The sequence below is a fragment of the Vespula pensylvanica genome, chromosome 8 (genome assembly GCF_014466175.1).
Source record: "Vespula pensylvanica isolate Volc-1 chromosome 8, ASM1446617v1, whole genome shotgun sequence".
NCBI classification, from domain to species: domain Eukaryota; kingdom Metazoa; phylum Arthropoda; class Insecta; order Hymenoptera; family Vespidae; genus Vespula; species Vespula pensylvanica.
Window position 1 is genome coordinate 7,064,841 of NC_057692.1, and position 25,664 is coordinate 7,090,504.

The 25,664-nt window shown below is 34.1% G+C and overlaps 1 protein-coding gene across 2 annotated transcripts in view; it reads left to right on the plus strand.

Moving 5' to 3' along the window:
* Window positions 1-25,664, plus strand: part of LOC122631200 (protein O-mannosyl-transferase TMTC1-like) — a 147,104-nt gene that overhangs the window by 32,555 nt on the left and 88,885 nt on the right. Inside the window, exon 1 of one of the 2 annotated variants that reach the window (XM_043816594.1) lies at window positions 1,653-1,685. The exons of the other annotated variant lie outside the window; for it this stretch is intronic. The gene's annotated coding sequence lies outside the window, so the exon portion shown is untranslated. Of the gene's footprint in view, window positions 1-1,652; window positions 1,686-25,664 lie in introns of those variants that run through there. 2 annotated transcript variants of the gene reach the window in all.

Consider the following 25,664-nt stretch of genomic DNA (forward strand, 5'->3'; position numbering starts at 1 on the left):
AATTTCATGTTTTTGTTTATGAAAGCGATTTAATGACATTTGGAGCTTTTCAGTCTCGAATGAAACATTATTAACTATCATCGTTAACTAAATATTCATTCAGCTGCGATATATCGAATTATTTACAGCTATTGGAAAGCGTGGAAAAAAATTGAAATTTTTTTCGCATCAATGAAGTGAAAGAAGAGAAGACGAGCCTTTGATTTTTACGTTGATCAACGCATATACATAGACTTGTTCGTTCTTGTCGGCTATGGCTCTCTTTTCTTCTTCTTCTTTAACATTTTCTCCCTTTCTTTCTCTCTCTTTTTTTCTCTCTCGCTCTCTCTCTCTCTCTCCCTCTCTTTCCCTACGTTTTTCTCACTGTAATACTCTTTTCTTGTTTTTATTCTCATGAATTAACCAGCATGCACACTTACATTATCGTATCGAATTTTGCCATAGGTAGTTCCAACCCAGTAGCTTATACAACATTCAGATTTTTACCTCGTCTTGGAACACCTGCGTAACACATTGTTGTCTCTTTTGTCTCGTAGCAAATAGATCGATAATACTTTATGATTGAATAGCTTCGATAACAATGTGACTAAGAGGCTTATCGATAATAAGAGTTTTAGAAACGTATTCGCATGCGTTCATATTTCTTTGTCTCTTTCGAAATTTCCGTTTTTATATATTTTAAAGTATATTTTATAGTGGAATAATTGATAAAGGTTCGTGATTGGGAAGTAGCATCTGTTGGAGAAATAAAAAAAATTGTTTCCTCTACAAAGCTGTTTTTATTTACAATAGAAAGTTCTCTACTAACAACTACAATTATCCAATACTCTATTGTCTGGCGTTTCGTTCGTGTTTTTTCTAAAATTTATACGCTTGTATTTTCTGTCTTTCTCTTTCACTGTCAAAATGATGGAAGAGACACGCCATGCTTGGTCCAGCTTTCTCCTTCATTCCCTTTCCTCGACATAGAAGCAAAAAGTACAAGCAATTCGGTTAATTGAAAACTCCGTCTTTCATAATGAAGATTAATGATCGTTCGTGGGTACATCACGGTCGATTGATTGACGAGCTAAGAAAGCAATCGTATTCTTTAATAGTATTTTATCTCGTTTTAATGACTACGACGTGCTCCCTCTCCGATCATCCCTCTTTCTTTTTCACCTGTTCACATATTCAGTTCTTACAAATATTCATCCTGATTTTTTAATGTCTTGAAATTTTTATTCATTTTATTTCTATGTACGATCGACGAATATTAACGTGTTTGTTAAAAATTAACTAGAGAAACTTCTCTTTTTATTTCGATTATAAACGTTCTGACTTCTTTTTTTCGTAGAAAAAAAAATGAAGAAAACGACGTTTTCGAATTTCGATTTCATTCTCAAATATTTGTGAGCCGAATAAGATAGGTTTTTCCACGAAGACCTCGCCTATCTCATTCTCGAAGAAGAGCGTTTAGTAGGAGCCGACGTAAAGTCATCGTCTTCAATTAAGGGTAATCGGTAAATTGCTCCGTAGTATTCACAGAGTTTGCCTCTGCCTTCCATCGAGTGGAGCTTGGATTTTAGTGAAAGCGAGCTTCTCATACGAGTCGCGGACCAAGTTAGATAGATAGATAGATAGATAGAGAGAGAGAGAGAGAGAGAGAAAGAGAGTTAGGGGTGGAGTTGAGGGTGGCGGAAGGGGTGAGTGGGACGACGAAGCGACGAAAGGAGGAGATACGGCACGAATTCAGCTTCTGCTTTCCGCCGACATTTGCATGCATTAAGCCTATCTCCGCATCTGTCGGGCAGCCGCTTTCGTTGAGCGTGAATGAATTAGGAGGGATGATACTCCCGAAGAGGGACAATTCCGAGAATTCGTTGGTAATTTTCTTAAAGGAGACCTTTTTCTTTGCCTATTCACGTTTACGCAAATAGGCAATAATTTAATAAAAAATAGAGTCCTATGGATCATAGTTGTATTACATATTGTATATTTGTTCGTTGCTTTTCTAATCATCGTAATATTGCACGTCAGTTTACTTAGCATGATCATATTTCGTACTAATTGCACTGGAAAGTTCGGTCTGGCTGTCAGTTGAACGAGATTACGAAATGAGCATTGGAAAAGTAATCGGCTCGTCGGTATTTCTCATTTTCGTTGCTATTAAATTCAACGATAATTTGTGGTAAGAGATGCACAGGAAAAGGAGATAGATAGATAGATAGATAGATAGATAGATAACTAGCTAGAGAGATAGATAGATAGATAGATACAGAGAGAGAGAGAGAGAAAGTAGCGCAATCGCTTTCTATTCCACTTGGAAAATTCGAAGGAATATTTCTTGAAGCACTTTGGAAAATCTATGCCGAGTTTCACGCATATTTACAAATGCATACGTCTTATGGAGAACTTTTTGCTTTTTTACGATTCGTGAAATTCGACTATGTATTTCATCTTTTGATATTCGAAGGAATTGATCGAGAAAATATTCGTGTCTTCGTATTTTATGCTATAAATAAGTTTGAAAGAGAGATACCTCAAGGATTTCTTTTGATAAGTTCATTATTCATTATTCGTTCTTGCTTTTCTCGTTTCTTCATTGTACATTCTGTCCGCTATTTTTAATACTTTCGGAGTTTTCTATATAATAAAAAATCGTTAATGAAAGAAAGATGGTATAGCAAAAAAAGAAAAATAAATTCGAGAAATAAATTATTCATTATAATTATAATAGGTACGTTATAACGTTTTAAATTGTTCTCTTTCATTTTGTGACGATATAATTTATAACTATACGTAGCAGAAAGATTAACAGAGAGAGAGAGAGAGAGAGAGAGAGAGAGAGAGAGAGAGAGAGAGAGAGAGAGAGAGAGAGAGAGAGAGAGAGAGAGAGAGAGAGAAAGAGAGAGTTCTCAGTGACGTTAACTTCTTTTGGACGACTACTTTTAACTAGGTTATACTTACTTATATAGATACTACATAATATATGTAAGTAACATCTAGGACGACAACTAGTGCAAGGTTTGATCTCGTTTCCCTCGAAGAGGGAGAATTTGGTTTATTAATATGATGAATGGTAACGAGAAGACGAAGTTTCTGAGAACAAGACTCTCGGGACGGTAATATAAGAGAGAAAGAGAAAGGAGATAGAGAGATGGAAAGGAGAGCCTTTCGTATTCCTCTGACGAATACAAATCGTTACTCGTCCGCTGCTCTACCCCTTCCATCTACATTCAGCTCCCCCGCAAAGCTGGCTCTCGTGTTCCTTCTACGTATAACGGAAGATGAAACCAGATCCGTATACCTCCTACCCTGTCGTACGGAACCTACAAGATTTATCGAAAGTTCCTCCTTCCCTTTCGGAGGTAGGACCGAGCGAATACTCGTCTTTCCGCTTTGAAACGCTGCACCTTTTCCAGAATGATATTGCTTCTAGAACGTGATTTCCGAAATTCGTTAAGTACGACCCTTCTTTTATCTTTTTCTTTCGTCTTAAGAACGGAAATTTATCTTCTTTTATCGGAATATACAGTAATTCCTTTCGAATAACAGCTATATCCTCTTACAGCTTTTTAAAAAGCTCGTTCGATTATTTACCTTTTTGTAATGTCAGTCTTTATTTGATAGTTTTTCTTTTTTCATTATTTTATTTTAACTTTGAATTATCACTTTTTTCTATGAAGAAAAATAATAAAAATTTTTTCTCCTGCAAAAGATTAAATGCATTGTACAATATGCTGTTCGTATAATCGAATGCAAACATGAAAAATGGAAAGGTATGGAAACATCCAATCGTTTTATTTGTTATTGATATTTGCTCTGAGCGATCCTACGTGCGATCGTAGGATTTATTCGATACAGATAGAACGAAATAATTAGAAATACAAAATGTCATATGACGTTTTAGTAAAGTTTGAACAGGAATGTGTAAACATTGATACGTGTTCAAATGTCAAGATGGGAATATCAAAGATATGAAAGAAAAGAAATGGGAATACGTAAAAGAAGTTTAAATCACATTTCGTCGCAAAATGTCAACTCGTTCGAAAAGAATAAACGAGAACTTGCAATCTTCTTTCGAAATTTTCTTTTTACGAGTATTCGTGTTAAAAGAAAAAAAAAAGAAAAGCAAAAAAGGGCATCGTGATTTTAGGAGAGGCAGGTTCATCGATACTCGAATAGTAAAGTTGGTAGCGTCGAAGCGAGATTCGGATTATAACGAACAACACGAGCCCTCGAAAGATTGATATTTATTCTCGAAAAATAGCGTTACACAGTGGTAGCCAGCAATGTCGACGGACAATAAAAGTGGTTTTGCCGTTGACTCGCTGTGACGAACGAGCTTTCGTTTTAGTAACCGACATCTGCAACTAACATTTTGGGTAACCCTTTCTGCGTTCCCATACACAACCGATTCATAATCTCTCCATCTCTCTCTCTCTCTCTCTCTCTCTCTCTCTCTCTCTCTCTCTCTCTCTCTCTCTCTTTCTTTTTTCGTTTGAGCAACGTTAGATCGATCGATCTTAAATCAATTATTCGAAAGTTTTGCTCACGTATCGTTTGTAGATAACATCTTTTTCGACAAATGAAAACATTTGATCAACGAATATTTTAAAAATGATATTTATAAATTCGAAAAATGCTGCAAATTTTTCAAATTGCTCTCCTACGTATATATACATAGCGTATTTGCATCTCTAATCTCAAGAGAAAAAAAGAAATAAAGAAAGAAAAGGCATAAAATCGAAGACATTTCGTAGAATTCGTCAATGAAAGGGCAAGACAGGAAATTGATAAAATGGAAAAATTTATCGAAATGTGTAGCTATATTTTTAGAATAGCACTTACTTCCTTTTTCTACGGAACTTATGTACTTACTTTACTTGTACTTACTTTTTTCGAAGATGGGGATTTCAGTGAAATGATTTAGCTGCGAAATTGAATATAGTATATTCAGATATTTCCCTGCTTTAGCTTGTTATATGGTCGAACGATCATGAATAAAAAATTTAATGGCAAATGAATCTCGAGAAATGTTCAATAGAAATCTTTTTTGACGAGAATTTTTGTGATAAAGAAATCGAAAGAAAATTAACGAAGAGATATGAGAGTTATATACAGAATGGGCCAAAAAATCCTAAGTGACTGTAAAAATTAATTACTCTTTTTCAAAACTTTTCTGACTAGTAGTGAGGCTTATAATTTTACAAGCTGGACTTGTGGCTTTAAAATCTGCAGAAATTAGTCACGTATTTTCTTTTATCACAAAACTTATCTAAAAGTTAAGTTATACTACTGTATTTGTATTAACTATAAGTTATACTAGTAAGTTTGATATTATATAATTTCTTTTTAGAGACAAAGAAAAATTGAGTTATAGAGAGAGAGAGAGAGAGAGATAACGAAATAGTATAGCCTTAATTGTATTTCTATAAATGCAATTATCGCAAAACTATGTTTCGCTTTCAAGATAATTTAATTTCGAAGTTTATCGAACCTTCGATAAAAATGTCTTGATCTTTGCAATGAGTCCCTTTCTCTGATTTTCTCATTCTATCTTTTTTCTTTTCTTTGCCTCTGCGTGAAATTGTACTCTTACGATACAATAGAGACGCGTTTGCGGAAAGCCAAAAAAAGAAAAAGTTCTTCTACGGCTTCGGAGAAGATAAAAGGAAAGAGTCAAGAGAAGAGAAGTCGACCTTGTTTCTGCGACTTTCACGTTCTCGAGGATCGACCAACGACAAAGTGATTTCTATTGTCAGCCAAAAGACGATTTCCTTCGGATAATCCTCCTTTTTCTAACACCACTTTGTAGTAACCTTTCTTAGACTTTAACGAACTAAAAAAATCGTCATTAAAATCGACTAATGAGATCATTACATATCCTTTATAGATATATCTTTAAAGAAAGAAAGACAGAAAGAAAGAAAGAAAACAAGAATCTTATCGTCGAATACAATGAAATGTTACATATAGGATACGATAATTTTCAATAAATCGTGCTCTTTTATTTGATTTTCGATATCGAAATTCTTTGATGGTAAATACTTTGATCGGCACCCTTATGCGCGATAGATAACCTTTTCGCTCTTGTAATACTAGAGGGAAGAAGGAAGCGATGGATAAAGCTAGGTTGGTACTTCCTGCTTTCGACTATAAAAAGAGGAAAAGAAAAATGAGTGAGAGAGAGAGAGAGAGAGAGAGAGAGAGAGAGAGAGAGAGAGAGAAAGAGAGACAGAGGGAAAGACAGAGGGAGGGAAACGAGATAGAAGCACTCGTGTAACGCAATAAAGCCGCAGGCACTCTACACCTTAGTTGGCAACGCGAGATCGTTTGATCGATTACTTCCGATCGATATAGCCTCGGCTACGTCACGCTCGACTAATACTCTAATCCACCGTCTCTCTTTTCTGAGAAGGATCGATGAAAGTTGCTCAAATGAGAAAGAGACGAGCCTAAGGGAGTGACCGCCATGATATTCTGCGTTTAAGAACGCTCGACACGTGCAATCCTCCTCTACTTCAGAAAGGATGATCTCTGTTTGTTGGAAGTCCATCCGAATGTCTAGTTCGTACTATCTCAGCTTTCGTATCATTCGAAATAGATTTTATCCGTATCCTTCGTAATCATTTTCAATCGAATACGTTGAATCACTAGATTCGAAGTGCTTTTATATACCAATTTGAATAGACGGTTGCTCGATTCAATCATAGACTGCTTCGACCATTCGTCGTTTCGTTGCTTCTATATATGACGTATTTATACAAAAAATAGTAGAGTATACAAATCGGACTGTGTAATAGAAATGATATCTCTTTGAAATAGTTCTATTCATTGATTTATTTATTTGTAGAAATACTCGATATATATATAATGCTTCAGAAAAAGATAACAAAGGGAGGATAATATGATTATTTCATTTCATAATTACTTCCTCGGAGAAAATAAAAACTGTTAATCTCGTGATTAATAATAATGGTTCATTTCAATTAGACGTTGATTAAATCTACATGATATTATTCTTATGATCGTGTACTTCGTCAGTGTAACATGCATTCATCGGTTTTCTTCATTACATGGTAATACAGTGAATAATATGGGTAGAAACAAAAGAATTCTTTCATTTCAATCGGAATAATAACCTACATCCAAATCAATTTTCCATCCAAGTTTGGTCTCGGTAGTATTAATTATCAATGGGAGATAGAAGCTTTTAGAAATTGATATAAAGGAAGACAAACCAGAGTAACGCGATCAGCAAACTATCGAGTTCGAATGATCACCGTTTAGCTTCCCAGATGTATAAACTGTAATAGGAAGTGATAGTGATCGATATTGCGGTTGAGTACGAAATCTCGAGGTTTGAGGTATATCGTTTTCTAAATTGACCAATTTCGTAATCGGTTACTTGAAGTTTACCACAATTTCAGCATGCTTCTAGATTTTCTCTCTTTCTCTCTATTGGTGACAAGTATATCTGGACGAGAGATATTTTAACATACTATTACTTTATATCATTTCTTTATATATATTTAACTCATTTAACAAAGTAGAAGAATGATTCTCCAAACTTTTGAAAATATATTTATATTTCAAAATTTATATTATTTATATATGCTTGAATTTATATATAAAAAATATATATATATAAACATAAACTATAATTAACTTATTAATTTATTGCCATTAAGAAACAACAATGGAGAAATAAATTCATTCTAATTCAAAGAATTTGATCGAACGCAAATAAAGAAATGCCGATAAGAATAAAAGGAATGATAAGTACTTGATCGAAAGTAAGGCCAATGTACTGTTGGTCCGTTTTATTAAGGGAGGATTAGTAGCTGTGGTACTAGAGCATCGAGGGGTTCGAGCTTAAACGAAAGACGCGCGGAATAACTGGGAGGAATGATTGATCGTGTCACGCCCACCTTCATCGCTAACCTTCTCTTCGCAGATCCCTTTTCTTCTTCTTTTTTTTCCCTCGTACCCCACAAGTTACCATCCTCGAACCCCGTCGAGAAATATTTCTTGACCGTTAGATAAACCCGCGATTAGAAACTTTCTCAATCTTCTTACTTCGATTTTTCGCTAACTTTTCGAGAAACCCCTGTTCTTTTCTTCTACAACATTTCTTCTTTTATTTCTTTCTCATTGTCATTGTCAGTCGAGAAGATTTCTAATCGTACATATGTCATCGAGATTTTATTACACACATATCCAACATTCTTATTTTTTTCTCGTCATTTTTGATTTCCCATCGTTCGGAATATTATCGATTCTCTTTAAATATTTCCATGGTACGAACGTTGGGGATTACAAATAAAAGAAGAGAAAGTGGAAGGAGATTATGGAATTGTCCGACATGCCTCATGATCTATTACTTTTCTCCTTTCTCTCTCTCTCTCTTTTTCTTTCTCTTTTTTTCTTTTTTCGCGAACCACAGAATTTTCTTCTTTCCGAGTGAAACAGCGTCATTAGTCACGTACTCTTGCGATTTTTCGAAGGAACGAAGGAAGGAACGAAAGAACGAAGAAACGGAAGAGATATTTGTGAAAAGGGTGGGTCCGTGGAAACGTTTAATTTCTCGCTACCTACGGTAGACGACGAAGCAACACGGCATTGAACGAAAATTCTTTTATCGAAGAATGAATCAGTAAATCGTTCTCGAGATTGAAATTTTTCGAAGAGTACATTTTTATAGGAAACGGATAAGACGAGACAAAATTTTCGGAGAACTGTCTCTTTTATCGATCAATCGAATTTTGTTTCGAATATCTATTCTATCTTTTCAAGAAACATTTAGAAAGAAGAATGAATATGTATCAATTTCTTTTTTTTTTTAATAATTCTTATTCATTGGCCAAACTAATTCTCTCGACGTTAAGAAATATCAAATTAAAATACAAATTGTCACTTTTTCATTTTTTAATAAAAAATAACAGCGTCGCTTTTTAACAAAATTATAAACGAAAACCTTTTTAATTATTCGAAACAGAGATAGAGCCAAAGATGATTTATTAGAATCTATGTTAAGATATTTATTAGGTAATAATACTTTAACGTCCTTAACAAATTTAAAGCTCTTTTCTTGTTAATTTAAAAATCATCTCGATAAATAGGTCACATCTTTGGTTTTAACTCTCTCGATGTTTCTCCATTTTTTGTATCGCGATTAATTTCCTTAAGTTTTTACTTTTATTTCGCAATTTATGAATTTTTTCATTAACCGCTTTTAGTAGTATTACATACATTTATTCAAATCTTTCAGTATTTCTGAGCGTTTCAACGTTTCAACTTTATTTTCAATATATCGACTTTTTCATCTGTCACATTCTATTTCTCAACATCGAAATCTCCAAGGAATTACAACTGAAAGATCTGTAATTATATTTTCTTTCCATTGTATCGAGGTCTTTCTTTTTTTTCCTTCTATTTTCTTTTTTCTTCTTACGTAGACGAGCTCAGACGAGACAGAATTCTCGTTGAAATTCAAATCGTTTCACGTAATTTTTGAGCATAGATGTTATCTGCAAGATTATGGTTTAAATATTTTCGTTTCTTCTCGTAGAGATCGTCATATAACGATGGTAGATGATTCAAAAATTTTAAATATCATCGAAACGAAATAATTGATGTTTCATTAATAATTAACAAATTTTAATGGAAATAATAATCATACAAAAATTACAATATAATGAGAAAGGAAAAGCTCGAATAAATTAATCTTCGTACTATCGACGTATTTTTTTTTCTTTGGGATCGAATAAAAACATTTGTTTTACAGTGAAAGGTCGTACTTGATATTTATTATGGTCAAGGTTTCTCTCTTTCTATTTTGTGAAAAACCCAAAAGCCTAACTCTTGCTTAGAAAGAAAAAAAATTACCTTGGCTCTTGAAAATATTGCTGTAATTTCCGGTACCCTTGTCCTCTTACAAACAAGATGTAGGTAAATTAAGCTGAAGTGTAAGGTAAGGGTAAAGGAGGAGAAGGAGGAGAAGCAGGAGGAGATGTTGCAAATGAACCATGACTTTATCTTCGGAATTGGCGTGAAGTTCCCTGAAACACCAAGGCATTTTTTCTCACTTTTCCGATAGAAAATTTCTTCTTCGTAAAATCATTGAAGATCATTACATCATTAATTATTCATCGATTCTTCTTCGTTGACGAAAGCAGAAATACTTGAAAATATTTACATTTTGTACGATTTATTAAATCTTTTTTCAGCATTTTTTGTAATTTTTACTATATCGTTTAATCAAACTTTAATAGGCTATTTAATAAGCTTTAAAAGACTATTTAATGTTTGCTTTATTGTCGGAAACTAGTATGAAAATTATTAAAAAATTCTGGAATATCAGAGTATAGTTATTCGTTTTTTATATTTTCTTTCCTTTTTTTCTTTAGTTACAATAGATAAACCCATATTTATCATTTACACGACTTTTCGTTCGATCACTCTTTATCTCTGTTCGCTTCACATAAACACAGACTTACATATAAATTTTACGAGAAAGTTGACGGAAAGGTTCCTTTGATGGACGTCAAAGGTGACATCATTTGGTCGATTTTCAGGTAAGATAACAACTCGGTAGGGGTTCCTCATGGATTACTATCGATTTATGAAGGTCGACCTAGTTTCCTTGCTGTACGAAATACAGATACTTGAACGTCTGTCACCACGTGCACGAATACATGCACAAGACACACTCTTATATTTACGATCTAACGGATGGAACTAGAAGTTATTCTTCGAAAACCTCATAGGAGTCTTGGAGATGACGAAAATGAGGGGATCGAAGGAAAAGTAGAGAAAAAAGCAGAGAAAAAGAAATATAGAACAGATAAGACTCGTCTACTATTCTCTCGACACGAGACAAAGCTTGCAATTTCGTTCTTCTTTCCCGTCATCCACGTTCTTTCTTTTCCGTCTCTATTTTCTCTTCTCATCGTATTATTTTTCATCTCTTCCTTCTCTGTTTTACACGTATCTACTATCTCGCTTTTCTCTTCTCTAATGTTTCCTTTTTGCTCCTTTAACATCAACGACATAGATATTATACGATAAACTGTGGCTCCGATAAAAATTACATAACAAAAAGTTCTTCTGCTTTTTATAATCTACCGATATGACGGAAATTGTTTAGAATTAGAATATTTTATGACCAAGCCGTATGATATAAAATAAAATTGTTTTAGTAAGATTTTTGATAGATAAGAATCTTTATTTCTACTTTTTTTTATCTTCTTTTTTCTATCGTAGATCTTTTATTCGTAAAAGAAAATAATTATATAAGATTACTATGACATATGAATATAGACAAATGTATTTCATAGATATGACGATTGCAAAGTAAGTATAATTTCCGACCACCTATAGGGACGAAGGTTTCATTTTATCATGCACGAAATCTATGAAGATAGAAGCGGGAAGAATAAAACAAATGACAGAAATACATAAACCTGATACAATGTTAACTTCAAAGGTGATAACAATCAAAACTCTTGACGCGTTCGTACATTAGTACAGCCATTATATGTTTTAGTTATCAGACCATGAAAAAAACCGACACTGCGTATATTATTTCTTTCTCCATATTTGTGCAAACAGGTATTTTCCTAGAATTATCCTGATGCTAGTGTGAATCGTAATTACGATTTGCAGAAAGAAATGAATGTAATGCTTTTGCTTTGACCGTGTTATAGGGAGACATAATATTGTGCGTTCAGTCTCTGAATGTGCGTTATTAAGTGAAAATATTTCTATGAAAAATATATATAAAGAAGCACGAATGGAAATGAGATTTTCTTTGACGTTTGTACATCGTTCCTATGCTTCTCTATGTTTATGCATATATAATTACGTAAATAATAATCTGTCTCGATTTTAATTTATACAAATTTATTTAAAAGCTGTAGAAGCTATAGAATATATTATATCTTTTTCTTTTTCCTTGTTTTATAGAATTTCAATAAGAATTTTCAATATCTCTGAAAAAAAGGAAAGAAAATCATTTCATAAGAAAATTTCAAATCGATGAAATAATTGTTAAGGATTTACAAAATTAAAGAGTACATCTCTACTAGAATTGTATGCACGGATAATAATCGATAATTGGTCTGTCTCTACTTCCCAATCTAACGCCCCCGCCTGTCGAAGGAAATTCAGTCGTGAAATGCGATATCCCGAACGGGCCAACTATTATCAATGCTAATCCCTAGATAACACCAGACATCGGTAATCGTATACGAGCGTAATTCGAATTTCTGCATATCACCGGACATTCCTCTACGCGATCACGCATTTCCGTCAAACTGGAAGGATATCCCGTTATCCTTTGCATGTTATACATGATGTTTTTTCTAAAAAAAAATTATTAAAGTCGAATGATAAAAATGACAAAATTTACATCGATATTTTGTGTTTACAAATCGAAGAATAAACAACGATCTGATGTAAATTGAAATATATTAGATTAAAATATACGCAAATATATGCATTAAACAATTCTGCTCATTAAACTTTTCGCAATAGGAATTCCATTTTACAAGAATATCTGAAATTGTTTAAATATCGATCAAAAATTTCTTGTAAATTTATGCGCGTGTGTGAATTTAATTTAATTTTTATAAAACTCGTTTAATACGGATAAGGTTTTGTGATGTTCATTATAACAATTAAATAATTTAAAACTAATAGATTGATTTTGAAAAAGTGAAACACTTCAACAATTTAAAACTTCTCCTGAATCGCATTTACGAGTAACTGCACGAGTAGCGCGTGAGAAAGAGAAAGAGAAAAAGAGAGAGAGAGAGAGAGAGAGAGAGAGAGAGAGAGAGAGAGAGAGAGAGAGAGAGAAGAACGAAGTAATGGGAATAAAAAGCATAATTTATATTAGTTCTAATTCGTATTCTATTGTTTCTAACTAACTTCATTAGTACTAATTCGTACCAACTTAGCACCCGGCAAGGTATTATCGTAATAAAGAAACGCTTTATTAATTTTCATTATTTTACGAGGACTCTATGGAGTTCATTCAAATAAGAATTCTTATTCGTAGAAGAAAATTAGGACAAACTCGATCGAAAATTTCGATATTCTTGAAAATAAACTAGAAAGAATGATTTTATTCTCCATATTACTTCATTTTCCGTAATTTAACTATCTAGAATATTTATCAAGTAGCTCGTTTATAGACTTCGTGAGGTAAACTCAACGTTTTCTGTCTTCCTCAAAACAAATTTTAAAGAGCTGTGCGAAAACGATAGGAGAAGTTCATAAAATTTCCATCTCGCTTTATCCATCGTTTCTTGCATAAATGCACGCGGCAACAAGTGAAGATGAAAGGAGAAGGTGATAACGATGATTCATATGACCTTTGGAGGAAGAGAAAGAAGAAAGTGAAGAAGAAGAAGAAGAAGAAGAAGCGAGAAGAGTAATAGAAGAAGATAAAGAGGAATAGGAATAAGTTGGATAGGATTTTGTAAGAAGAATTAGCGTCGGGGGAAATGGAAGAAGACGGATGGAGAAGGAGAATGTAGTGAAATTATTTAAGTTAAGACCAATGAGTCGTCGTCGGTTGGTTCGCAGAAATGGAAATTCGCTGTGAGCTCGTCCGTGAAATGCGGTCAACCGTCCGCGAGGAAGGCAGAAATTAGCCACGAAAAGTTTTAATCGCTAATTTTACAGCACGCCTGTGGGCTGCGGCGGCTTCGTCCGTTAGAGGCAAGTACATGAGTAGTGTGTGCGTGCGTGCGTGCGTGCTTGTATTTCACGTTTATATAGGTATATATGTGTATACGCGTGTATTTAAAATCTGCCTAGGTATACACTTATATAGATACATATGTATATAGCGTGTAGTCGAGTATATACAAGTTTGGACCATCCTAGAAAGTCTTGTTGAATGTATGTGTCTACTTAGGTGGAAAGGAACCCAAGAAATTCTCTTATTTCGTAACTCGGCCGACCTGGAAAACGAGGCGGAAAACGTTGCTACGTTGGACGGACGTTAAAGGCGAGCTTAAAAACTTCCCAGACACGTAGAAACGATGTATCCGTTTCAGTTTTCTACTTACTTTTTTCTACCTTCTCACTCTACATAGAACGACGACTCGTCGGGAGGATAGTTGAAGAGACGGCTAAAGCATTATCACGCGTGAACTTAGACGTCGAGAGCTGAAAGGAAAAACGGGAAGGAGCATTCTTTCTTGTCTCGACTTGATCGTATCTTTGAAATCGGTCATGGAATTTCTAAAAAACTATGTTACAAGTAACATACTTTCATTCTCGTTTTAAAGATTAAAGTTTAAGGACTTTTGACAAGAAGAATAATAGTTACTTGTTACTTGTTAAATAAGTGTAATTTATTTTGATTGATATGTTTTATTATTATTTATCATTTATTTTTGTTTCTTAAACTTTTATCTTGTCTATCAAAACGGGCATCTTTATCTATCTTCGAAAAGCGTTTTACATACTACAGATACATATATGCTTCATCGAACGGTAAGTGTTTTTCCAGTTCCCTTAAGAATGGACTCAGTATTCTCGTAGAAACGTCTTTCCAAGACAATACACACCATCCTCGAGATGAGAGGCTCAGTCTGCGCTTCTCGTTATAATGAGGCTGGCCTTGTTTCGTTCTTCCGCTCTGGAGGACGCTGATAAGGGCGTTTCCAGGTGTCCGGCTGGACGAACTGCTCTTACGAAGGGTTGAAGCATCACAATACATACATCTCATGTATGATAGAAATCCTTCACTTTTCTTTCTCTTTCTTTCTTCTTCTGTTGCTTCTACTCTTCGTTTCTCTACCTCCTTCAGTTTTCAACGTTAATTAGAAGGTAACACCAAGTAGTTCGCATGTATTTCGAGTGTTTCTATTGTCGTTCATCTGCATCCTTATTTTTATTTTCCAAAAATATGATTATTACAACTGATAAGTTAAACTTTGATTTTTAACTATTAATAGTCTCTTAAAAATATTGAACTCTATGATAAATCCTGATATAACTTTCTTTTTTTGGTAAAAAAATTCATTACAAATGGAGGAACAAATATTTAACAGTTCAAATAAATATAAATATTTAACAAATGTAAATTTTTTAGCATCGACGATTCTTTCTCGAAAAATAAGAAAATTCTTCGGCCAGAATGTTTAAAATTTAGCTCTTGGATCTATTTTCTCGTTCGAGAGCATTTCTAGAAATAATATCCCTTTTTTCCAGGAAGTAAACTCCCGGTTTTTCTTTTAGAATTATTTTAAATTAACCATGCGTTCAATATAAATGCGATCGATACCAGGAAAGTCAACTTTTTAAGAGTAATCTCGGAGAATTGAGACAGAGTTTCGTTTTAAAGTGTATTAGATTTAGTTCGGTTGATTCGTACAAAAGATTTCCATTACTTTGTTTCTTTCGTAGTTACTCGTGAATAGATAAAAAGCGACGAGAGAATTTTATAGATTTTCTATAGATATAAACGATACATGCAATTTTCAAACATTAAAAGTGTAAAGGCAAAGAAATATGTATATATTTGTTCTTGTAACTTTCCGTATGTACAATTTTTTCTTTCGAGATTTTACGTGACCTTCCACAGCACTTTGCTTTTTCTTAGGACAAACATAAAATGAGGTTGCGACGACACGTTCCCATCTTGGACTGACACAGCACGCTTCTTTGAAAGTTCGAGTTGGAATTTAAAATATATAATACTTGGGCCGAGCGCCGTTGGCTTCACGACCGAGTCGACAGCGCGTGGAAGCGTAGAAAAAACTTCAGGAAAAATTGAAAATCCCCTAACGAACACCGGCCTCGTTATACCGAACTTACTTTTCCGCTATGTTTTACGGGAATGAGAGCACGAACAGCGAGCAAATTTCTTCAGAACGATGACAACAGGGATGACAACGAATCGTTCTGTTAAATCGTTGTCGTTAATTTTTTTTTTCCTTTTCCTTTTTTCTTTTTTTAAGGTAAAACTTCGTATTACTCAATATTCTCTGAGATTGTAAAATGATTGCAAAGCGAGGGAAATGCTGAATAAGAAATTTGATTACTTATAAAATTGTTATTATGCTTTCTTTTTTCTTTAATGATTAATCGTATATTTTATATTCGGTTCAATAGGCAATTGAAATAATTAAACGTAAGTCAGGGAATTATCTTTTGCGTGCAGAATTATTACTCGACAAACTGTGAGCATGTTATATTTTCTGAATTTATCGTCATTCAACATAGCACGAGCAGTCTGAAAATATTGCAGTTGCACCAACCAGACTATGGCGTGGTACGGCTCACGAATGTCGACTTCGATCGAGCAACGATATAATCGTCATGGTAATAAATTTAATGTATGATAATAATCTAATATACGAATGGTGTCGTTACGCTGACGCATAATTATTGAGGACAATCTCGTAAAGTCGGGAAACGTTCCCGCGTGACCCATTGCGACGCTAATTCGTTGAAATATACGGAAAATTTATAGCCGACTGTCCGCGGTCTATGATAAATCGCGAATAAATTTCTGCGAATTCCAACTGAAAATTTGTCGGTACTTCCTCGGATTCTTAGATTTTTTTCTTTTTTTCGAACGATCCATATGAGAAATAAAAGAAATTTATTATGGAACGGAACAGGCGTTCACTTCAGAGTAAGCCTATTTTTTTTTCTTACGTGCAAAATAATTTATTTTATTTCTTCGTCACCATTTTCTTCATTTCGATATTAGCGGAGATCTATTAATATTTGTTCGAAAAGTAAACGTGGTTTCACGTCAAATATTCAGAATTCAAAATTCAATACGATATGTTTATCTGTTATTTTTACAATTATCGTACGATCTAATCACATATACGATTGATCGAGCATCAAGCCAAATCAGATCGAGCCAAATCAAGAATACCATGAATTAGACCCTCTCTAATAACTTTATGATATACGATATTTCTCTCAAATCCAATTAAATACTCTTCGAATCCAGCTGGTGCTCTTACAATTATTCGACGATATTTATAACATTTGTTTCTCGATATCATTAGTATCCAGCAATCAGCGTTGTTGTTTAAAGTTACTCATTAACTAAATCGTTTCTGAATATTCCATCGTTACGAATCATATTCGCTTTAAACGAATGAATATTCGAATGTCGTTCATATTCGAGGATTAAACGGATAAATATGAAATGTCATTATTTCAAATCAGTTTTATCCCATTCATAATTATTATTCATAATTATTACGTATGTATGTATATAGTTACCGTTGCCACATGATTCTATAAATGCATAACTAAACTTGTAACCGCGAAATTGGATTATTATTTATTTATTATTGAATAAATGAAAATAAATAGGTTAGTATTCGTGTAATAGTATATGATGTGATATCCAGTAATGTATGCAAGAAATATCAAGAGAAAGAGAACGAGAGAGCAAGGATAGGATACGTGAGAAATGTACTTCAGAGAGATAATAGAGAAGGAACAAGATAGACGAAGAAGTAAAATGGAGAAGAAGGGGAAGAGAACTGCGATCGTTGCAAGCGATCTACAGTCACTTCCTAGTGTGATCGTTAAGACAGACTCTACAATCTTAGAATGGTACAGCTGTCTAGATCTCCGACCTCTGACTGCTACAATCTTGATCTCTCTCTCTCTCTCTCTCTCTCTATATATATATATATATATATATATATATATATATATATATAATATTTATACATACATACATACATATACACACACATACACATACACATATGTGCATATAAAGGAAACTCTGCTTAATAAAAATGAGATATCCTACTTCCTTTATAATGTAAATTATGAAATATAATGTAAAATATGCTGAATATATTTTTGGAGTATTTAAATCGTTACATTTTTCTAGCGTTGTCGACTATAGAAAGGACGGAGAGAACGTTTAAACAACTCTTTTACGAGTTAGTGCGAAGATTTCAAAAGGATAATCCTTGGCGAATCCGTTGGATAGAGTTGTTGCGGCTTTTGCGTCGAGTGAGATTACTTTCGAGGAAGGAGGAAACTCAGATGTATATCCTCGCGTTTTCATTGTCATTGTCGTTGTGATCATACTTGATACTAGATGTAAGTCTCGATCGAGCCACGTCTTTCTATTTTCGAAGCGTCGTTATATCCGGCATGGGAAACGTATTTCAAATCGGTTAGAAAAGATATTGTCTCTTCCTATTTCATATGTATATAAATACGGCTATATATATATATATATATATATATATATATATATATAGGCATATAGATACATTTATATGTAGGTACATCTTTTTCATGTGTCTCTTGTGAGGCTTAGCTTTCATACGCTTTTGGTACGCCGCACTACTACTGAGTTGCAGCGGTAGGTGGTAGAGATAACCGAAATAGATATAAGGAGATTGAGCATACACGGGGTGCAGGGAGACGTTTAGTTTGGCGTGGCACTTTATCCCTTAAATACCCAGAGGTATTCTTCCCGCGGAATTGTAGGTCTCGTTCTTTCCTTGGCTGGCAACTGAATAGCCCTGAATATCCTGGGAGGATAGAGAAGTTACCTTCCTTTTCTTTCTTTCCTTGTCTTCCTTTTGTTCTACTTTTTCTCTCTTATTCGTTTTCTTTTTCTCTTTTTCATCCGAGTCTCTTTCGTTTCTTTTTCCCCAGTCGTACCTTCTTGCGAGGCAATTTATACGCGCCTCCACCTCGCAAACAGCCACCCATTACCGGAGAAGGATATAGTTCAGATAGCTTGAGGACTGCGTGCACGTTGTAGTACCTACATATATACAAACGAAGAAAGTTGAGAATTTATTTCATAAGAGAATTATCCAGAAATCAATCGATATCTCAGGACAAACGAAGATTATACTGTTTACATCTAAATATTGTACATTGTCTTCTTTATAAAAACCGATCGATCGGACATGATGGATAAACGAAGAAAATTCTTTGAGAGGTAGAAAATTACGTCATACCGTCGACTCGACTCCGCCCTTTCGCGTGATTTTGCTCATTCGAGTTGCGATAGAGTCAGAAGTCGCCTTATCGTGCGATTGAAAAATCCACTCTAGCGTAATGTACGTTTTGCTCGATCACGCTTCTCGGTTGGCTGTCTCATTCTTCTAAGACTTTTCTTCTTTGATATACGACGTTTTATCATTCAAAGACACGCGACTAAAATCGCGAAACGTAACGTTGGCTGACGATGAAAATTGCCATTTTCGTTTCTTCGCTGTTTCAATCCATTTTGGCGTATTTATCCTATTCCGCGAAGTCTATAAAATCGTTTCGTTTAAAATAACGTAATTTAGTTTTACATGAATAATAATTTCAAGAAAATAGTAGATGCTTTTAAATTGGACGTTGATCGTGTTTGCTTGAATTGGTTAACGATGTCGAAGGAAATAGTTTCGGAGCATGCACGCATGCTGTTAGCTCGAACGCAATGCGTTGGCGTATATTTACGAGCTACTATGGTGAGGCCGTAAATTAAAACAAAAATCTGGTACGTCGTTGTGCATGAGCAGAATCGTAAACGGGAGTTTTACAGCTGCTTGTAAATCCGATTTCTACGTCTTTTCATTTGTGCAAATACTACTGAAAATTGAATACTCGCGAGATCAATTCGTTAGTAGCAGGTTTTTATTTATCTCGTTACGTGTGGGATATTGTAGTCACATGTTAAAACTTTTTTGCTCTTTGTTCGTTTTCTATATTATTTAATAAATTATAAAAATAAGGAATGAACAATGAATATTTTTCATTAGAAAAATTTTATTATTTTAATGGATTTTAATCGACTATCGAAAACTAAAAGTAAATAATAAATTAATTCAACTACCGATTGAATTTCCTTAAAGGTACAAAATATGTTTTACCAGATAGAGAAATGCCAATCACGTTAAAATTTCGTTAAAAAATCTCCAAGAAAATAAAATATAAAAGTCTTGAAAACTACAGAGCAAAATTGATAAGGTGAGTCCATTTTATACCTCCTCCCCACAACTCGTTCGTATGAATCTAAATTAGGACGTGATTAAAATGAAAATTTTCATTCATTCGAGGCTTGATTAAATTTAATACGTGGTCCTTCAGCCATTTTTCTTCGTGACGATGCATCACTTGGTCCACTCACAAACGTACAAATTTCATTACGGTAGTACAGGACCTGGACGTTAATAAGCTTCGTCCTACATTGTTCGCTTCCCCACTATTTCTTCTTCCTTTTATCTCTCTTTCTCTCGTTCCTATGTCTTTCTATTACCTTTACGCGTACTATCTCTTTCTCACTGCTGCGAATCGTTCAGACCTCATAGTTAATGCTGATTGTAAGAGACAAGAGAAAGCTTGAACACAATTAGTTTCGTGGCAGAGAAGAGAACTTTACCTTTACAGTTTCCTAGATAGCTCTTTGAGTGAAAGAGAAGAAGAAGAAAAGGAAAAGAGAGAAAGAGAAGACGAACATACTAGGGAAAATGAAATTATGTTGCTCCGTCGTCTCTGCGTTATTATCTTTATGTCGTCTTTATTTGACGACTGAAAAAGAGAGTAGGCTCGTCGTAAATGCTTTAAACGAGCTGATCGTGCGTTGACGATAAAAGGAGACGATTAAGGAGGGTCGTAAAGGTGTGGATGTCGTGCTCGATGGGATTTCGTGATGGATGGAGTCATTCGAAAGTTTAATACCTATCTTTTTCTTTTCCTCTGAATTCCGATAGTTAGCGACATTAATGGCTGGTATTCTACTTAATTTCCTAATGATTTATTACGTTACATAAGACGTGTTTCCGAGTTCTTTATTTTTTCTACAATTATTATTACCAACTCGGTATGTATTAATTTTTTTAGAAAAATGTAAATAACAAATTAAGATCTTTAATATTTATCATCAAAATATTTATGGTAATAGCATTACAAATATATTATTATTGTTTTAATATATAATTCCAAAAGCATCAATTACTAAAGATTCACAGTGAATTCCAAATTTTATTCACATTAACCTACTCTAAAAGCTCACAATCAGAAGCATTTCTTAACGATTCCTGGCACGACGACACGGTCGATCGTGGAACTAATCTGCCCGCAATGAAACCAACCCCGAGTGTTTCCAAGCGAAACCCAATGCAGAGGATTGAGAACAATCTGTAAGTCGGATTCTCGCTTAGAGGCATCAACGATGTCCGATATCATTGATTTGTGGCAGCATTCCAAATTACACTTTTAAAAGAACCTCTTTTTTTGTTTTTTGTTTTTTTTCTACAATTGTACGAACATTTAATCTTGTAGTTTTACTTATATATTTTATAGCAACATTTTCATAGTATACCCGAATTCGAATTAATTTGAAGATTAGTAGGTTCTCTTTTTTTTAAATCGAGCGTATAAAATTTTAGTGGAAATATCTTCTGAATTAATCGGACTTATTATAAGTCTATAAATTACTTTCCAGCAATATAAAAATCTGAAATTGTACTAACTATAGAATGTCATACGCAGTTGAGTTAAATAAAGATGTGCTTTGATCTATTCTTAAAATAAATTCAAATACGCAGCATCATCGCTATTAATAAAGATCAAGGTATAATCTGGTTGTACGTTACAATGGAAAAGAGTCATTAAAATAAGAACGTATTTCTTTTTCTCTTCAGAAAGTACAACGGTTCGTAATGTCGGCACCGTTCGACTAGTGTGAGCTTTACACGCAAGGACGTTGATAACTTGATGAAAATAAGTGAGAGAAAGAGAGAGGGAGAGAGTAGTGTGTAATTTCAAAGTATATGTCCAGATATGACGCGGTGTAATGCATAATCATTATAAGGTATTATTTCAAGTCTGTTGCTTGTATGAGTGTAAATGTGTGTTTAAATACGCTTACATGCGTGCATACAAATGTATGTGCGTACCTTTTCCAAAAGCAGAAAGAGAGTCCTTCATCACGTTCGGCGTGGACATGCCATATTTTCCAATACAGAATCTGTGAAAGGAATGAGTTTCGTCCGTTGATATATGGTACCACTCAAGGCACATAAGCGCTCGTAATTCATGGTATTATCAGATCTAGATACGTGGTTGTGTAAAATGAGGAGGAGACAGCGTCGGTGTAAGCTTTGGAAAGGTTCGAAAGATATGAGAGTTGTGGTACTGAAACGGAGAACAGAGTAAATGGAAGACCTTGACGTAGAAAGAAAGAGAGACGATGTTTGGTTAGAGGAAAAATTTGTCTACGATAGTGTTGAATTCCTGCTAGTGTAAACGTATTATCCATGTTTGCACAAATGTCTTTGTCTTGAAGTCAAATTTATTGCCCAGATAAGAAGCTGTTTGACAAAAAATAAAGAATTCTAACAAAAGTTATGGTTCAGTAATGCTTTTTGTCTCTTCAGTTTTGTATTGTCAAGATAATCGTTAGCAAGATTTTTAACACGATAGACCCACAATATAGAAATAAATACAAATAACGTTTAATTTATTTAATAAAGATGACGTAACCCACGTTGTGAGCTCATTAGTAAAAAAAAGTTCCTAATTTTACTTATAATTAGAGCGACAAAATAATTAGGAGACAAATATATGTATTCGAACGTTGGGGCTAAACCGAGGAAAGAATTTAGATTCGATCCTGCCCGTTTCGAAGATGTAACCTCGAATTTGCGGACCACAAAAGAACGACGGTGTACGTGCCTTGTATCTGAAACTTCGGACTCGGTTACGTTTTTCTTGCACCCATACGCTCACCGCATCTTTTATCGGTCTTCCTTCTCTTTTATCACTCCGTAATGCTCTAAATCCAAGAGAGAAATTTTCTACTGGAAAAGATCGAGACTTTGCTTCGTTGCTATTTTCTTAGTTAAAGGTAGAGCAATCCGATAAATCGAACATTGCCGAGCTGTTCAAGGTTTTTAGGATTCGATCGAACAACGTTTCTTTTCAATTTCAATTTATTTTCTGTAATTAAAATATACGTATACAAAAATAGAATTTGTTAATTATTGTTTCCGATTATGTTCATTTCCTTTTTCTATTTTCTATTTATTTTATTACGATTAAAACCTTACAAAGGAAAACTTAAAGAAAGATTAAAAATTCTTTCTTTTTAAAATCCTTAAAACAAGTGGATACCTAGCTTACAGAATTACCGGTACAAGAAGAAACGGGTCTCAGAAAATTTCTATTATATCCAAGAGACACACGTATCCTGCTCGCGTGAGCTAATGGAATTTCTATAGATAATATTTCGAAAAGAGAAAATCCAACGCGCGAGGAAGTTTCTCTGGGAACGGAAATAAAAGTTCTCCTTTGTCTTGGCGTTGTAGATCCGTAGCTTTCCGTAGTCTCTCTGTAGCCTGTAGAACCGATTATCGTTCCGGAAGAGTAGACAAACCCAGGAGAGCCAGGTAAGACGTTATCGAAATTCTTTCGTGTAGCGAATATACTAACGTTGGTTGGATACCGATTTCGATACATCGATAGGAACTCAATGATTTAGGAGACTTGCTTTCGACTTTTCGAAACTCCTGATCACGTATCTTCTGGCAAGAGAATCAATCAAATAAATCATTGAATATTTTAAAGCTACCATCCTCTTTGTATACATCTAAGTTCTTTCATCAAAAAAGACTAATAAATATTTTTCAAATACGATCTTTTGATAAAATCTTGCAGACTTTTGTCTCTTTTTTTATCTTTTAGATAAGTCTGACTGTACCTACTTAGATAAAACTGAATCTACAAAAATCAGTATAAAATTTTTTATCCATCCGATTGATTGAAATTTTGCAAAAATTTCCTTCGATCTTTCTAACGTTCTTACCGTGTTTAAAGAAAAAGTAAAGAAAACACTATACGAAATTCATGTTTATTCGGGTATTAATAAACGAGTTAATGATTTTTCACGAATATGAAATATGTAAATTGCATCGTGTTTAAAAAGATGTCGATTTTAAGATTAAAAGGCTGAGGACTTCGAGGAGGACTATTACTTCGAATCGTATTTCGAGAAGTTTCATTGAAGGAAAAGGTAGTGAAAAAAGTACGAAAGGGCGAAAGAGAGTCGTCTTTGGTGAAAACGTAGTCGAGAATAAACTGAGCCAGTCAGATTTAACGACATCCTTCAACGCTTTAATGTCTCGTTATGATAAGGTTCGCTGCCTTTTTTCGTCCTTTTCAGTATATTCCGTTTTCAAAAAGGACTCTTAGCTAAAAAGAAAAGTAGACGGGAAATAGGAAAAGAAAAGAGCATTTTCTTAAGAAGCTTACAAGACAATTTATCTCTTCGTTACATATAACGTCGTTAATTAATTAAACCCTTTGATTAGGTGTCTTCTCGACAACGTTACGCGAGCTTACTTAAACTTTGCTTTTTGAAGATTCTTATCGTTGTTAGCGCAAACTTTCGTAAATATTTATTATCACAAAACACTACGCTTGAAAAGGATCTTTTTAAACATTAAGTGTACATTGAGTTCTGTAACAAGTACTCTACATTGTTATGAATCTAGCAAATTGTGTAATTAGATGATTACGTTTGATTTTGTTATAAGAAATTAATTTTCTAATAATCTTATATAAAATTAATTATTAAGAAATTTCATCATGACACGAATCATTGTATTATGGAACAAAGATTTTGTCATTATCGAAGAATCGGTTGGATAACTATTAAAAGTATATCTTCTCCAAAGGCTGCAATATTCTTTTCGATAGAAATGTAGGACGATGGCGATCGATAACAACGACGGAGTGCGAATAAGCATCGTTCGGCGAATGTGGTCATCCAGTAGTTACAAGCTGGTGTGGTCGAACAGTAGTAATAGAGCCGGTCGTGGTTGGTCAGTAGTAAGAGAGCACCTGTGGTCGGATGGTTAGTATCAGCTCTTGCTATGGTCAGATGCGAGTAACGATTCACTTGATCGCCATCTTATTTTTTTATATATATTTTTATTTTACAATTTGAAAATCATAAATAAACGAATAATTCTTATTAAAGTGTCACACAGTAAACTTATTTCTTATTTCTTAAAATCTTATTTCGCAGCATTCTTTTTATCATATTATTTCAAGAAGTTCTGATTTCTTAATAATATTATTCATAATCGAGCAAGATACGTTGGTTGACATTAAACATCTCTTTCTTCTGTAAATATCAATATTGCTGTCAAATTTGAACGGCGAAAGCGAACTTTATTAGTTGAAGTGAGCCATTTAAATGTTGAAAATATTAATCCTTTGCCTGCAAAGCGATGCTTGTACCTAGACTTTGTTTGCACGCGTACAGGATAGTAGCACTCTGTCAACATTTGACCGACGTTCAAGAGCGATAATATACTTGCCGGTCCAATATACTTCATTTCACGACAGACAGCTCGAGTCTCGAAGCGGCTCGAGTGGTTCATGTGAGCAAACACGTAGATAATTTTCAGCTCTTTTTGATCTTCATTTGGATACGTTAAATATCTTTAAGCAATATAACGTGTGGTCTGAATATTGGAAAATTAGAAAATTCAGATACGAATATCTCAACGTTCCGTTATCTTTATAATATCAGATACATTGAAAATAAGAAAAGTTATCAATAAACATGAAGAAATAATAGGTGAATTTTAGTAGAATATAAGGATGGATTTGATCGTGGTGCTTGATTCAGGGCCAACGAGGCGACAGGA